Source organism: Cupressus sempervirens, chromosome 7 (genome assembly GCF_028749045.1).
Source record: "Cupressus sempervirens isolate cs-2001-9-10 chromosome 7, ASM2874904v1, whole genome shotgun sequence".
Lineage (NCBI taxonomy): Eukaryota > Viridiplantae > Streptophyta > Pinopsida > Cupressales > Cupressaceae > Cupressus > Cupressus sempervirens.
In genome coordinates this window covers 629999360-630015620 of record NC_143124.1, presented here as the reverse complement: position 1 = coordinate 630015620, position 16261 = coordinate 629999360, and the positions used below count along the sequence as shown (strand labels likewise).

At 36.2% G+C, this 16261-nt stretch overlaps 1 protein-coding gene across 2 annotated transcripts in view; it reads right to left on the bottom strand.

The window, feature by feature from the left end:
- The window catches only part of LOC149548281 (uncharacterized), a 154196-nt gene that overhangs the window by 111732 nt on the left and 26203 nt on the right, over nt 1-16261 (bottom strand). The window lies entirely within an intron of this gene.

Below are 16261 nucleotides of genomic sequence, written 5' to 3'. Positions count from 1 at the left end.
TTGTGTGTCCTCCTATGAAGGACCCAAATAGAACCCATGAAGTACCCCAGAAGAACCAGTACCAAAACTGTACCAGTACCAGGACCCGGGCCTAAACAGCAGTACCCAGTAACTGAGGAAAATATTTAACTATGGCTTGTGTTGCAAGATAATATAGATTAATTCATTACATCTAATATTAGACTTTAGCTGCTGATCAATGCCCATAAATCAACTTTATTTGGCCCTACACTTTACAACCCATCTTAAATTACTGTAAAAAAATACCAAGATAGATATCATAATCATGAAATAAACTCCACATATGCTAGAATACGTGTAGAGAATTATATAAAATAATAGAAAGAAATCAATTATATTTAATGCCAATGAATTACTAAAGTAGGTCAATAAGCTTCAAAATATGTTTGGTTATATTAAATAAGTACTAAGGTAAAAGGATCCTCAAAAAAAATAGCTAAATAAAAAAGATGTGTAAGGACTGCAGAAGCAGACTTAAAATATGAAAAAGATGCTGAAAATGGGCCACCTAAAGAAACAGAACACAAAAGAATACAAAAAGCTAACCACTATCACCATTAATTAGTTATACTCCTTAGTTCAACATTATTAAATGTATTTGTCTTAAATTGCAAGATCTTAAAACAAGTTAAGAATAGGCCTCTTTGGGCAGCTAACTTAGCCCCTTATTTCGATTCAAACTTTGAGTATGCTTGATAAAATCTACAAGGAGCAAGTGCCTACAGTTATGTCCTCCCTTGCTAAAGCTTTAGCTGTCTCAATGCAAATGTGACATTTTGATTTTTAAGAATTCATTGTAAACTTGCTTACACAATCACATTGTATTAACAGTACCACCAATTTTGCCAATGTATTAATGAAGCAACCTACACCATGCGAGATGGCAGAAAAATAGGCAGCTCCATTAGTATGAGGGTAAAGGAAAGTAGTGCAAACATAAAACATGAGCTCATAATAAAGTTTGAATTGATGAAACACTCTTTAAAAACAAATCATCGTATTTGAATTAAAAATATTAAAGTTTTTCTAATGTCACGTTTTGTGAGGGTCCTAAATTTTACCTAACAATCACAAGTTCCATGATAACCAGATAAGTAATATACTGATAAGTAGGAGATATTTTTCCACAGCAAGTCAAATTATGATATTGCTACCAAGATTTAACTCTGTAGTTTTTGAGCCAAACTCATTGACCCATGTATTATGAGTAGTGATTCAAAACATGAATCCATCTCTCATGAGAATAAATGGAACACTTAGCACTCATTGGATCACTACTCATTAATCACTACTCATGATACATGGGTCAATGAGTTTGGCTTAAAACTAAACAGTTAAATCCTGATAGCAATATCATAATTTGACTTGCTGTGGAAAAATATCTCCTACTTATCAATTGATGAGCTTAAAGAGTTTTCTAATGAATGGTTCATAAGGCACAACACTTGGTGAAGGTTTTGCAAATGAGGTTGCAAGCAAAGTGAGTTTAACCATGGAGGGAACTCTACAGTTAAGCACGCTCAGGCTGGAGTAGTACTGGGATGGGTGACCTTCCGGGAAGTCTCGGTGCTTCACCTCTGTGAGCATCACCTAGATCCAATGAGTGCTAAGTGTTCCATTTATTCTCATGAGAGATCGATTCATGTTTGAATCACTACTCATGATACATGGGTCAATGAGTTTGGCTCAAAAACTACACAGTTAAATCCTGATAGGAATATCATAATTTGACTTACTGTGGAAAAATATCTCCTACTTATCAATTGATGAGCTTAAGGGGTTTTCTAATGAATGGTTCATAAGGCACAACACTTGGTGAAGGTTTTGCAAATGAGGTTGCAAGCAGAGTGAGTTTAACCATGGAGGGAACTCTGCAGTTAAGCGCGCTCAGGCTGGAGTAGTACTGGGCTGGGTGACCTTCCAAGAAGTCTCGGTGCTTCACCTCTATGAGCATCACCTAGATCCGATGAATGCTAAGTGTTCCATTTATTCTCATGAGAGATGGATTCATGTTTGAATCACTACTCATGATACATGGGTCAATAAGTTTGGCTCAAAAACTACACAGTTAAATCCTAATAGCAATATCATAATTTGACTTGCTGTGGAAAAATATCTCCTACTTATTAATTGATGAGCTTAAGGGGCTTTCTAATGAATGGTTCATAAGGCACAACACTTGGTGAAGGTTTTGCAAATGAGGTTGCAAACAAAGTGGGTTTAACCATGGAGGGAACTCCGTAGTTAAGCGCGTAGTACTGGGATGGGTGACCTCCCCGAAAGTCTAGGTACTTCACCTCTGTGAGCATCACCTAGATCCAATGAGTGATAAGTGTTCCATTTATTCTCATGAGAGATGGATTCATGTTTGAATCACTACTCATGATACATGGGTCAATGAGTTTGGCTCAAAAACTACACAGTTAAATCCTGATAGCAATATCATAATTTGACTTGTTGTGGAAAAATATCTCCTACTTATCAATTGATGAGCTTAAGGGGCTTTCTAATGAATGGTTCATAAGGCACAACACTTGGTGAAGGTTTTGCAAATGAGATTGCAAGCAGAGTGGGTTTAACCATGGAGGGAACTCTGTAGTTAAGCATGCTCACGCTGGAGTAGTACTGGGATGGGTGACCTCTAGGGAAGTCTCAGTGCTTCACCTCTGTGAGCATCACCTAGATCCAATGAGTGTTAAGTGTTCCATTTATTCTCATGAGAGATGGATTCATGTTTGAATCGCTACTCATGATACATGGGTCACTGAGTTTGGCTCAAAAACTATACAGTTAATGTTACAAGATTCAAGAAGAGTTGGCAGATTAACGAATTTTCGGATGATTGATTGATAAACAAAGGAACAAATGTGTTCCTTATAAAGAATTACAAGGACGTTGTTTCTAAAAGAAACAACGTAGACTGAAGACGGAATTAGAAACAAAACTAGAGACAGGATAGGAAACATTCCTATCTGGACTGAAGAAAAAAGAGACGGGATAGGAAACATTCCTATCTAGACTGAAAGACGGACTATAGACAAGTAGTTGACTATTATAGAAAGTATAAGATATTATCTTAATACCCTCCCTTAATGGTCAACGTACGGATTTTGGAACATTCTGTGATAACTGAGACCCTCCCTGGATCTACAGAATGCTGAAACCAAGAAGCTTTGCCAGAAGAGTGCTATGACTCAAAACAAGTTGCAATTACAAAACTTCGTTTTTGTGGAAAAAATGGTAAAACCCAGAACCTCACGCAACCTTGCGTATTACAGACAACTTGAAATGATTTTTGAGGAGAAAATCAACAAACCCAGAATCTCACACAACCTTGCGTATTACAGACAACTTGAAATGATTTTTCAGGAGAAAATCAACAAACCCAAAATCTCAGAAACAAATTCAGAAGGCGAAAAATGCAGCTTCGCCTTGATCAAGACCCGGAGAAGTCAGACGCTGCGTAACACCCAGAACAGGTTGATCGGTGTTTCGATATTCGAAGATTGCGATGATGCGCTACTTCCAAGTTCCATAATTGCGACCATTGAATTTGGAATTATGCTCGAGCAAAATATTTGTCAGAGATGCCATGGCACGTTTTTCAATGAAAAACTGTGAAAATCTGTGAAGGCACGTTCTTCGAGGCAAAAATACGAAAGACCCAAAAGGAATCTTCTGTCATTTTTTGGATCCGCTGGCTCGAAAATCGAGGCACAAAAATCTAGGCACCCAGAAAAAATGGACGACAACCCAATTGAGTTCTCAAAAAACCCACCAAGAATCTGCAAACAAGATATTTTTTCAACCCCAAAAAATTAGGGTTTCGAAAAAAAACGGCCCTGGCTGAAAAAGGCTTGAAAAAACTTCAGATTTCTTGATAAAAAATGGCAGATTTTTCTTCAAGGATCGATGTGCATGGACGAATGGGGCTAGAGTGTGCTGAACAAACACAGGCAGACCCGAGTTCGGGAATTTCTCTAGGCCGAAAACCCTAAGCGGGTTTTAGAGAAATTCAACAGAAAAAATTTTGAAAAAATTTAAACAAATAATTTCACGAAGAAATTATAAATTTTTTCGAAAAAATTTAAATAATAGCTCTGATACCATGTTACAAGATTCAAGAAGAGTTGGCAAATTAACGGATTTCCGGATGATTGATTGATAAACAGAGGAACAAATGTGTTCCTTATAAAGAATTACAAGGACATTGTTTCTTTTTAGAAACAACATAGACTGAAGACGGAATTAGACACAAAACTAGAGACAGGATAGGAAACATTCCTATCTGGACTGAAGAAAAAAGAGACGAGATAGGAAACATTCCTATCTAGACTGAAAGACGGACTATAGACAAGTAGTTGACTATTATAGAAAGTATAAGATATTATCTTAATAGTTAAATCCTTATAGCAATATCATAAAGTAATATACTTACAAGTATAATTTTACCCAAAAAATGTTTAAGCAAAATAGATCCTGATTGAGATCCTAACATCATGTTAGACAATTATCGAAAATACAATTGATAGAATCAATCATTTGTATTTGAGTTAAAGAACAAAAAGAATATTGCACATTTGTATTCATAACTATCTTAATTAAAATTGAGCATGCAACATCTATGATTGATTATCAAAGCTCAGCCATAACAAGGCTTGGATGAGACATGATAAGGTGTCCAAAGCATTCCTCGCACCAAGTCCAGAGCAGATATACCATCCCTTGGCCCCATATCTCAAACCGCCAGCCAGCCATCATGAGGTGGCATACTAGGTGGGGAAGTTTGTCTCTGCCCTCCCAATTTGTGCTACCTTATTCACCCTCCTATGATTGAGACTTCTTTGAATTCATTCCAACAATCAACAATTGTAAAAAATAGGATTCATTGGCATCCAGATGCAGCAATAAGCAATATCCTCTATAATGTCCCTTATATTATGAAGTAATTGGAAAATATTTGCTTGATATTAACAAAGACCAAGAAGTCTATATATACAAAAGAATGGAACGATGTTTCCTTAGGAAACGATCGTAAAGAATAGAAACTTTCTATTCTCGCTAAGAGAAAACTAACAGTTATCTACAGCTAACTAAAGAATAGAAACATTCCATTCTAGAATCAGAAAATTAAATATTATAAACATTCTAATTTTTACAGAAGATTATAATAGAAAACCATTAGATACTAAACAGAGATAATAGAAACTATCTATTATCGTAATACCTTATTCATCTATCTCGGAATATAGGGGCAATGTTCTCAAAACTTCAACTGCGAGAGACTTTCTTCTATCTAAAACAGTCTAAAGTTTGTCACATAATTACTTGTTGAGTAACAATATCCTTTAGAAATATACAATGACAATGGTGTTCAGATCTGATCAGGCCAACCATTTCAATCAATCACTTGTCTGATATATATATTTGGTGCTGTTCCTGATCTGCACTTATACCACGTTCCCATGCGGCTGCTTAACTCCAATTTCTGCTTTAAGCAGTTGGAGTGTTCCCATGGAGAATTGGAATTGTGGATAAAGGATAATATTGAATCTTTTCCTATTTTATGGAGCAGCTATTATTTAGGGAATGGAAATAAGCTACGAAGAAAAGGGGGGGCTTAATATAAACAGTGGCTGCTTATTGGAAAAACTCCATGTGTCATCGTAAATTTATTTCCCTTCCTTTTTTGTTTCTAAAGTTTTTTCATTTTTGTTTATCACCAAATTTTCTCTCCAGTAAATTAATATTAAAATAGTTAGCAGCAAATATTAGCAGTTGCATGGGACCATCAGCTCCCTATAATATTCATAATTAAACTATGCAGTGGCTGCTAGGCAAAATAAGCCTAGCAGCTGCATTGGGTCTTGCTATTATATTCTTACAACCTATGGATAGCAGATGCTTAATCCAGCAGTTCCAAAAAGAAAGATAATCTATCCTAGCCTTTTGAACTGAATGTCTTCAATTAATTTACATATCCTTATTACCAAATGGTTGTGTCATTTTAGATGTCTCATGTCATGTCTTTTTTTTCACGAGGGTTTCACTATCGTTAGTCAACGTGATTATTCATCCTCAAAACTCAATTGCTGTCCTCAAGGATAATCGATTGCTCAGCAACTCTTAGTCACTGATGCTCTGTAGTTTTATTGCTGTGATATACAACTTGCTGAATCGTCACTGTTACTTGTTGACATCACATCCATACTTAGAATGGCCTGTCCTTATACATAAAGTATGCTGTTGTATATACTTCACACTATGGCATGAGATATGAGACATTAAGGAGAAGATAGAACGGCAAGTTACTGATGCCCTCCTCTTCATTTTCAGCCAAAGAATAAGAGAGATGAATGGATATTCACAGAATAGAAGTTTGTCCAAAATCAGCTATGATACTCCCTGATGGAGCCCAAATTTCCAGAATTAAGGACTTCATTTAGAATTAAAGCAGAGCACACAATTTAATGTCCATTACACTATTTACCTCTTAAATCAACTCCCAGCTGTAGCAATTCACCCCCAACCAAATTTCTGAAAGTGCAGTCCCAAAGCACATTCAAGACTAAACAAATCATCCACAGAAAAGCATAAATGAGCTACTTGTCCCTGGGTATTTGTGAATGCTATAACTGCCCAATGATAACTTTGAGTGCTGGTATTTACGGAAATGGGCTGTTTCAAGAGAAGCAACCAAAACATTCTGAAATTGACTACAAGACCACACTCAGTGATTTGCTTTAGTTTTATTAATATCAGAGACAGTCGGCTTAAGGACAAGAAGTAGTGATAAAATGAACAACGATACATAGAAGAATAATTAATATCCAAAGTAATGACGATATTGAAGGATTTTTATTTGATTGAAGCCCGTATAGAAGCAGCAAACACATACATGAAGCACAATGATTTCATTAGTGATTCACATGGAGAGTCATAAACATATTCCAAGTCAAGATCCTTCCGATAGTCTAAACCAATTTGAGATGAAAGTAGCGATAGAAATATCAAAGATGTTGGAGGGGAATTAATGCCGGCAGTCAAAGAGGCCCAATAAGGATATCAAACTCTCAGTGCACAGAACATGTCAATAAGCTCGATATGACTAAATGGCAACATCAGAACATATGATGGAAATAGTTGGTTCCTTGATTGGTTTGACATAACATGAAAGAATGACTCGATTCATATTTTGTGGGTGTAGCGATCAATTCATTTATATATTGAAGAGGCCTAATACAGTAAGGAAGTTAGCATAGGAATAAGAATCTCAAGTAAGTGTCGTCTGTACAGCTTTTAAGCGCAAAGATCAACATTAATAGCATATCACAGAGAATGATTGAGGCAGAGGTAACAAGGGCTCAATATGGAAACAAAAAAGAAAGTTGGACTCCAGATTTATACCGTGTACACACACCAAGTCAATTATAATTCATTGGCAATACTCTGAACGAAGTCTGGAATAATTTATAACCCACAATAAGCCTGAGATATGGTAACAATTCTGCGTGTCATTACAAAGGAAGTATCAGGAATATTCATGATCTAAGAACCAATGAATTCAAATTATATAATGCCGTTAAGGTGCTGTCATCATTGAAAGTATACAATAAAAGATCGTTCCCAGACATATTAAATCATTACAAGGTGAAGCCTTAAAGGTTACGGCAAATAAAAAAGAGGAGATAATATCTATCGAACATACCTATCGAAGATGTAATTGGGGATGAATCATGAAACAGCACAACATTGTTAAATAATAAGAAATGGAAATTGAATATTAAGAGTCCTTGCTGTTAATAATGACTTCAGCGAATATGGAAACCGATGCAGATATATAGTATCGAAATGGCAAAAGGATTAATTCCATATGACAAATACTTCATCTCCAGCAATCATGTAAATAATATGGATCATTACACTGAATAAGCTCAATAAGGTTTAATATATTACATGATTAAACCCATAAAACATGAGGATAATTAAAATAAATAATGTTTTAAGAAAAGTCATACCTTTTGGTAAATGGACGCTACTCTTTGTTTTTAAGATATAAATATGTAAACATATTATTTGAAAGACACAAGACATATTTGGACATTCACATCCATATTCTCAGGAGAAAGTATTTTATATTTATTATTGTATGGAGGAATAAGGGGCTCGTTATGACCGTAATATAAATTCTATTATTTTATTTTAATAATAAAATAAAATGTTCTTTGTTTATTATTAAAGGCGTAGAGATCTAAACTGCAGGAGAATCGTCCTTTGTAATTATTTTATGGAATTTGTATTCAATTTAAATATCGAATAAGTGGATATGATCATTACAGATATTGTGAAATATCAAATCATTTCCATATTTGTATCCAGTTTGTCTCCCTACCAGAGGAGTTAAAGTTCAATCTGGACTAATTTAAAATTGGATAAATATTTGGTCTATCGCATCTCAATTATTTAATTGTTGGCAGTAAAGTGTGTAAAACATTATAAGTTGTACATGATAATTCATTGAAGTTGACTCTATTGCCCGGATGAGCAGAGGCACTGGTCTTTCTATTATTGAAGTCAGAAAATCTATATGTTCCTTCTACAAGCAACAGATCCATTATCCATTTTTAAAACCTTATACAAAACATTCAACTATTATCCAACATCTAGTTTCATTTTGATCGAGTTCGAGGACCTTGCCAACCGAAGAACTCCAAAAGTTTAAATTCACTATAGAAAAGCCTTGAACTGGACAGTCAACATTTGAGGTGAACGTTTACTTGCCTGGGTGTAACAGAGCCTAAATTGCAAGGGAATCAAAAAAGTATTCCTGTTCATTGGCCAGAACTGATTGAGAAGTCCTATCAGAGAATTGGCAGGTTCTTGGATTTCCAATCTGCAATTTTGGGAACCAACACTCCCATCAACCTTAAAGAGCCTGTCCCTCCATTGATGAGTCAAGCCAAACCAAAAGAGTTATGCATGATAAATGATTTCAAAACAAAATTATTCAATCCAAGGAAGAATTGCCACTCTGGATGCCAATGAATCACAGCAAAAATATGACTGGATTGTTGGTTGTTTATTGTCCCCATTCTAAAATAGGATTTAATGATTAATTATATTATGAATACATAAATAGTAATAAATTATAGCATAATTTTATTTAGTTAGAGGGAGAAAGCAATGCAGCGGAGGAGGAAATTTCCAGAACAGCGTAGGAATGGAGGTCGAGGTCAAGGTTTTAGAGGGGGGAGGGATGTATTTCGGAAGGGAGTAACGAACCTGGTAATGGAGACAGGTGATCTGATCGACATAGAAGTATCTGAAGATATAGAGTTGGATATTGATCTATGGAGGAACATGGATGTTATCGGAAGATTTATTGGTGCGAGGTTTACCAAATTGCAAATCAGGGAATGGGTATCTAAGAATTGGTGTGAAGACATCATTCTAAAATTCATTTCCAAAGGTTTCTTCATAGTTGTTTTTAGAGAAGAATCGATTAGAAATAACATCCTAAATCAACAAAATTGGTTCTTCAATTCTTCTCCTTTATACCTGCAGCCGTAGCAAACAAATTTTGATCTGGTACCATTAGCAGTGTACAAGAATCCGATCTAGATCAGGTTGTACAATCTTCCTCTAGACAACTGGGTAGACGAGAGTCCGGAGCATATTGGACGATCGATGGGTACTCTGATGGAAGTGGATGAAGAGATCATCAATGACAATTCATATCTCTACGCAAGGATTAAGATTGCAGCAGTCAAGCAAATCTCGTTAGTTATTAATCTCAAATCGGGGAGCAAAATATGGAAGCAGCAAGTAGAAATTGAATTGCTTATTTCCGATGGCATGAGAGAAGGCAATAATCTCCCTACGGTGAATCATTAGCAAAAGGATAAACCAGCCAAGGTATGGGTTCCCAAGAAAACGATTACACAAACTATTTCTGTGGAACAGAAGGAAGTATCTCCGAAGAAAAACCCCGTATTGGAAGGGGGGGAATGTTCAATCTTGAAAGAAAATCAGGTGGAAAGGAGAAAGTCGTATGTGGAGAAGAGCCCCGTGCAAGCCCATATGCAATCCAATACGGAAGTGGATTATGATCGAGTATCTGAAAACAGTTTCTTCACTTCAGAGGAATTAGAAAATGTTGATCCAAGAAATGTTAGTCAATCAGCCAATGTTCTTCTTGGTAAAACCAAAGGAGGTAAGAAAGGAGATCAAACAAACAGAAAAGAGAAGAGAGGGCAAAATAGAAAGGGATCATCAACATATTTGATTATTTAAGGAAAGCCAAGGGAGTAGGATGCTCCCTTGGTGAGAAATGAAAATTTATACTTGGAATGTCAGTGGACTATTGGCACCTAACAAGAAACACTTGGTAAAACGAGCATTAAACAAGATGGAAGGAGATTTGGTATTCTTACAGGAGACGAAAATCAACCTAGATAAAGTACTCCGTTTCTTGCAGTTTTGTCATAAGTGCGAAGGTTTTTTTCAAGAAGTTGTAGGGGCTTCTGGAGGATTGGGTATGTTGTGGAATCCTAATCACATAAAGGTGTCAAAGTTAGAGAGATCTTCCCATTGGATCTTTGGTGGAGTAATCTGCCAGAAAAATAACTTGGCCTTCCCCTTTTTTAATGTCTATGGACCCACAAAATCTGAGGACAAATTAAAGATCTGGACATAGATTTTGAGGAGGCTAGCTTTGATTTATTGCAACAAGGTAATTATAGCAAGTAATTTTAATGCCCTACTAGATCAAGAGGATAAATCTAGGGGTTTAAGGATGTCTTCCCAAATCATTGAGGACTTCAGAAAGTTTGTGCATCAAAATCATTTATTTGACGGTCCCGACAAATGGTAAATTCACATGGACCAACCGTAGGGAGAAATTCACCAGAATCTTAGAGAGATTAGATAGGTTCCTGGTTGGTTCATCTGGGTTAAATCATCTTTTAACATGGATTCTTGTATTCTTCCTTTTTCTCTATCAAACCATTTCCCAATACAACTTTCTATTCCAGAATCTCCTCAACAGGGTAAAGGAAGCTTCAAATTTCAAAGCATGTGGTAGAGATAAGGATTTTTTGCCAAACATGGAAATTTGGAGGCAAGAGAGTAATATTTTTATGGGGACACCGAGTTATTGCTTCTCGAAAAGGATGAAAATGATAAAAAAAAAATATTAAAAAATGGAACAAGGAATCATTCAAAAACATCTTTGCTGAGAAAATCAGGATTGAAGTAGAGTTGGATGTGCTTAACAATCATGTCATAGCGGACGGTATGTCTAACGAAGACTTCCTACAAGAAAAAGGTTGAAAAACAATCTAGCGGAAATACTTCAAAGAGAAGAGGTGTCCTGGAGGGAAAAGTCCAGAGATAACTGGATTAGTGTTGGCGATCTCAATACAAAGTTTTTTCATGCTTCGGTTAAAACTAGGAGAGCCAGCAGCAAGATCAGCTATATTCAGCAGGATCATGGAGTTTGGTTAGAGGATGAAGGAGAAACAGCAAATGAAGCGGTAGATCATTTTAAATCTCTTCTAGGGGAATCTGTTGATTCTGCATTTTCCAACCCTCAATAATTGCTTGATGTGATTCTGAAGGTGGTTTCATTTGCGGACAATGTGGATTTGATGCATCCTTTTTCTGTTCAGGAGGTTTAAAAAGTTGTATTTGACAATCTATCGGACAAGACACCAGGCCCAGATGGTTTTTCTTCAGAAGTATTTCAAAAATGTTGGAGTTTTATGGGGGAAGACATTTTTTTAAGTGGTGGAGGATTTCAGGAAGAAAGGGAAATTTGTGAGGGAGATCAACAATACGGTCATCATTTTGATACCCAAGAAACAGGAGTGCTCATCAATGTCAGATTTTAGGCCAATCTCCCTTTGCAATTCCTTTTATAAAATCATCTTGAAGGCGATGGTTAATAGATTGAAGGCGAAGCTCGACAGGTACATCTCGGTTGAACAGCATGGATTTATCCCTGGGCACGAAATTTCAAATAGTATTTTAATGGCAAGGGATGTTATTCACTCTATGAATTCAGGCAAGAGACTAGGTATGATTATCAAATTAGATGTTAGTAAAGCATATGATAGAGTAAGTTGGTCTTTTCTGTGTGAAGTTCTTTGCAGATTCGGCTTTTGTCAAGAGTGCATTAGATGTATCATCCATTGTTTATCCTCTGTCCACTTCTCGGTTCTGGTCAACAGTTCACTTTGTGGCTTTTTTCAAGCAACTAATGGATTGAGGCAAGGCGATCCTCTGTCTCCATCCCATTTTGTCTCGATGCCAGAAGTGCTTGGAAGGAACATTAAAAAACAAACCAATTTGGGCCGTTGGAAAGGGAGTTATATTCATAATAATTCAAGACCAGTTTCGCACTCATAATTCACTAATGATACTGTACTTTTTGGGGAGGCTTTGATTAGGGAAGCGCTGGTCATCAGAGAGGTGTTGATTGGATATGAAAGTGGTTTGGGGCAATGCTTCAACAAGGTGAAGTCCAAGATATATTTTTTCAATTCCAGCAAGAGCCTGAAAAATGAAATTATTAATGTGTTGGGATTCGAAGCAAGTGAATTCCCCATTGTATATCTAGGGGTCCCTTTGTTCGCAGGAAGGTTTGACCCCAAGATATGGGAGGATATTTCAAATAGATGTCAACAAAAGGCTCTAGGGTAAAAATCAATGGTTATCTCAGGCAAGTAGAATACAGATGATCAAATTTGTGTTATCAGTCATTCCTATATATTACATGTCGGTCTATCAAATGACTAACAAAGCAACAGCATCCATTGATGGTCTGTTGAAAAAATTCATGTGGGAAGGATCGAAGGAAGTGAAATAGATCCCGCTCGTAAGTTGGGATGTGGCCTGCAAATCTAAAAAAGATGGAGGTATTGATATGAGAAAGATGGGCCAGTAGAATCAAACCTTAGGAGCTAAGTTGACATGGAAGATGTATAAAAATCTGGAGAAGCCATGGTGTAAAGTCATGATAGCTAAATACTTGGATTCCACTGAGCCCAACAGAATTATTACAGTGGCCAATTCAAACAAAGGATCTCACATGTGGAGCTTCCTATGGAACAGTCGAAATCTCATTACTAAACATCTTACTTAAAAAATACGAAACGGTCGTAGAGCAAAGTTTTGGCACGATTCTTGGAATGGAGATCCTTTGTTAATCAATTCTTTCGAGGATATAAATTGGGTAATTGAAACAGAAGCAATGATGGGGGACAAAGTAGCTGACTATTTCAGTAGTCAAGAGAATACATCTTTGGTAAGCTGGAAATCAGTGGGAGCAGGTACCTCAAAGTATCAGAGGAAATTATTAGATCTCCTATCAGCCAAAATTGTGATTCCCTTGGACCTTGAAGACCAGCTTGTTATGGAGTGCATCAGAATCAGGGGAATATAAGGTCAATCTCGGGTATGAGTTGCAGAGGTACAGAACTAGAGACGTTGAATGGCCTGCGATCCTTTGTTGGGGTAAATGGTTGTTCCCAAAAGCAGGAGCTTTCCTTTGGATTGCACTTCATGGCAGGATCCTCATAGGAAACCGTTTGAACAGTATTCGAATTGAGGGGCCATGCTGGTGCATTTTGTGTAAAGAAGAAGAGGGGATGGTGGACCATCTCCTACTTTGGTGTCCTTCTGTGCAGCAATGTTGGGAGTGGTTGCTAGGAATGTTGAAATGGTATGTGGTCAAGAATGAATCGATTAGAGATTTCTTGCTATCATGGTCGTTGGATAGCAGATTTTCTAAATGGGGAATTCTCTGGATAGTGAGCCCATCTATGCTAGTATGGCATATTTGGAAGGAGAGAAATCAAAGGATCTTCGAAGAAAAAGAGATGGGAGTAGAAGTTTTGCAATAAAAGATTAAAGATGCCATTGAAGAAGTAGTACACAACAGAATCCAAGGGCTGAATTATAGATACCAATCTAAATTGGATCATGATATGGAGGAACTATGGTCACTCAAAACTAAAGGGGATGATCTCATGAGAGATAGGAAGGCAGTCAGAAAGTCGGCAACATGGCAACCTCCTCAACAGGGATGAATGAAATTAAACTTTGACGGGGCTAGCAGAGGTAATCCAGGAAGGAGTAGGATAGGTAAAATCATTTGAAACGAAGGAGGGTGGTTGGTCAAAGCAATAGCAGGTCCCATTGGCATCACTTCTAACAATGTTGCAGAGATCTATGCGTTAGAAACCGGTCTTACATGGTGTGCATCAAATAGAATAAACAACCTAGTCATTGAGGGAGACTCGCAGGTCATCATCAATGAGGTAGTGAAAGGGGAATTCCAATCGTGGAGACTGGCAGATTGGATACCGAAAATCTCGAAACACTTGATAACATTGGGAGAATATCAACTTCAGCATGTTTTTCAAGAAGGTAACAGGGCGGCGGACCTTTTGGTGAATTTGGGGATAGATAACAATGAAGAGATGGGATTTGAATACGGTGATCACATGTTGGTGGATTTGCAGGAGATAATTACAGAGGAACTAGGGACATTCATGAGAAAAGGCATTGGGTAATGGCAGAAGTTGGTGCTCCAATTGATGGAAGTGGAATAATCCATGAGATATTGAACATTCACTTCCACATACAAATTTGATGTAATTTCTTTGTCAGCAATGCAAAGGGTACTGGCCCCCAGGCAGAGCTTACCTAAAATAATAATAATAATCTTAATAATAATAATAAAAATAATCATTTTATTTAGTTAACTAGATTATTATAATCTGATATAATTGATACACTAGTGTTATATATTAATGAATGTAGTAATACAATTAAAATATATATTGAATAATAATATAGCAATAAATAATATTAAAAAATGAATGATTTATAATATTTTTATTTTAATATTACAATATTTAATATTAAAATATATAATAATCAATAATAATACCCCTTTTGGTAGGAAATCACCAAACATTAATTTTGCCGCAACTTTCTTTATTTCCAGGGTTAAGACTTGGGAACATGAAATACACAAACTTAATCTTCATTTCCAAAAAGAAATACAAACCACAGACAGCTATTGCTTCATTCAGCAGTCTAGATAGTATCAAGCTCTAGAATAAATAAATACTAATGAGTAGCCAGTTACAATGAACCTCCAACAACTCTTGAATATGCTCGCTCCCAATCTGATCTCTACTCAATGCACACCAATCTTACTTCTGATGTGCCTTTGCCATCAAGGATTAATCAATTGTTCTATATTGGGTGTCTGCATTCAGGAGAAAAGGTGATCACTCTTAAGGCTATGGTGTTCTTGTTATACAGGAGTACCATTCTTTCTGAAAGGAAAGATGAATTTTCTCTGCAGGTGAAAATTAATATAAGCAAATTTTGATTGGCACATAAACATAGAATCAACAGTGAAGAAACACAGGTTTATTGGTAGATTGACTTCTTGGTCAGTATTAATCATGGAATTGGGAGAAGTTAAGCATTATTTAGTAAGCTATCTAATTAAAAAATGTGGAGGAAATACAGCTAGTATTAATAAAATGGCATACTAATTAGCCATGCCTTTGGGCATCACGTCTCATTATAAGTTATAAAAATGGCAAATCAATCATGAGATTGGGGAAGAGAAATTTGCATCTTAAGACTATTCATATCAGCTAATAAGGAAGATAGAAAAGAATCAACAGGGGGAAGACTTACTTCAGCAGTCTTATATCCAGCAGTCTATATTAATACACTTATATGAATATATTCAGACACATCTGGGAGGGAAAGAAGCGACTTATGAATCCATTAGGATCTCAGCATCCATCAGGTAACACAGGAAAAAAATATTGGAAGATCTATTTAGGTTATATATATTGGCTGGAGGTAGGAAAGGGAGTTAAAAATCATCATTTGGAATCTTTATTGTTTGTCCACTAATGGATCAGCTCAAATCAGAAAAAGTGAGCATTAAAATCATTTCAAATCAGTCTTATCAGATTTAATAGAGATCTTATTGCATTAATTACTGATATAAGACCAAATCAAATAGCTTATCTCCAACTGTTCAATCAGATATAGCGATGATTCTAAGATTAATTATAGCATAGAAAACAAAAATCATACAAAGAATCTAACATATACATAGCATCCTTAAAACAGTAAGTTAGAGAAAGAATAGAGAATTCATTATATTGTCATAGATTCCTGAACAATCCTAGCAAGGGACATT